Source organism: Puma concolor, chromosome C1, assembly GCF_028749965.1.
Source record: "Puma concolor isolate L17-30 chromosome C1, mPumCon1.1.hap2, whole genome shotgun sequence".
In the NCBI taxonomy this organism is placed as follows: domain Eukaryota; kingdom Metazoa; phylum Chordata; class Mammalia; order Carnivora; family Felidae; genus Puma; species Puma concolor.
In genome coordinates, this window is record NC_141674.1 from 85,442,913 (window position 1) to 85,444,351 (window position 1,439).

The 1,439-nt window shown below is 41.1% G+C and overlaps 1 non-coding gene across 1 annotated transcript; it reads left to right on the plus strand.

Annotated features, from left to right (window-relative positions):
- The first annotated feature begins 1,033 nt into the window (after positions 1-1,033).
- LOC112849016 (U6 spliceosomal RNA) lies at positions 1,034-1,140 on the plus strand. The gene has a single exon (XR_003222467.1). It is a non-coding gene; the product is annotated as a U6 spliceosomal RNA (small nuclear RNA).
- Positions 1,141-1,439: the final 299 nt, after the last annotated feature.

Here is a 1,439-nt window from a genome sequence, read left to right on the forward strand (position 1 = left end):
AGTAAAGTTATAAAATAAAAAGACAGAAAAGACATCAGAGGGTGACAGTGACAAGGAAGTAGGATCAACGGGTTTGGAGATCTGGGTGGGATCAAATGATTGGAATCATGATTCTAGAATGAGTGAGCTAGAAGATAGAAAGTGATAATCATGGAGTAGGAAGAGATGAAGATATTGCAATTATAAGTAATGACAAAATTCGGAGTAACATCTTTTTATTTGCCCCAGGACAATCACTACAGAGAAGAAAAATAGAACGTGACCAGAGGAAAATGAAGGGGGGGTTAAACACACAACTGTTGAAAGAATCAAAGCTTTTCAGAAGGGACTGCTACACTGCCTCCTTGGGAATTTTGTGGGTATGGAGAAAACAGTAAGCAGCAGCAGCCAGTGTGAGAAAAGGACTCTGGGAAGACTTCATTTTCACAAACAACTATCTGCAATTATTTCACCAATTCAAAGTTCATTTGAGTTCTAACACTCCCCTTGTAATGTGCACTTAGCACATTAGTCATCTACACCTCAGTATAAATTCTGATAATTGGAGTGTTCTAATATTCTCCTGCCTCTGAACTTAGATTTGAGCAAGTGGAAGTTCTGAGTAGAAAAATTGAACAGATGGAATACGAAACCTTCAGTGATATTCACATCAGTATTATTCATAAGAGCTAAAAAGAAAACAACCCAAGCGTCCATCAACTGATGAATAGATAAATACAATGTGGTATATCCAAACTGTGGGATATTATATGGCCACAAAAAGATCTGAAGTCCCGATATATGATACAACATGGATGAACCTTAAAAACATTACACTGAGGAGCTCCTGGGAGGCTCCATCGGTTAAGCAGCCCACTTCAGCTCAGGTCATGATCTCACGGTCCGTGAGTTCAGGCCCCATGTTGGGCTCTGTGCTGACAGCTCAGAGCCTGGAGGCTGCTTTGGATTCTGTGTCTCCTTCTCTCTCTGTACTTCCCCCACTCACTCGCTTGCTCTCTCTCTCTCTCTCTCTCTCTCAAAAGTAAACAACATTGTGCTCGCTTCAGCAGCACATATACTAAAATTGGAACGATACAGAGAAGATTAGCATGGCCCCTGTGCAAGGATGACTCACAAATTCGTGAAGCGTTCCATATTTTTGAGAAAAGGGAACCCTCTTGCACTGTCGGTGGGAATGCAAACTGGTACAGCCGCTCTGGAAAACAGTGTGGAGGTTCCTCAAAAAATTAAAAATAGAACTACCCTATGACCCAGAAATAACACTGCTAGGAATTTACCCAAGGGATACAGGAGTACTGATGCATAGGGGCACTTGTACCCCAATGTTTATAGCAGCACTCTCAACAATAGCCAAATTATGGAAAGAGCTTAAATGTCCATCAACTGATGAATGGATAAAGAAATTGTGGTTTATATACACAATGGAGTACTACGTGGCA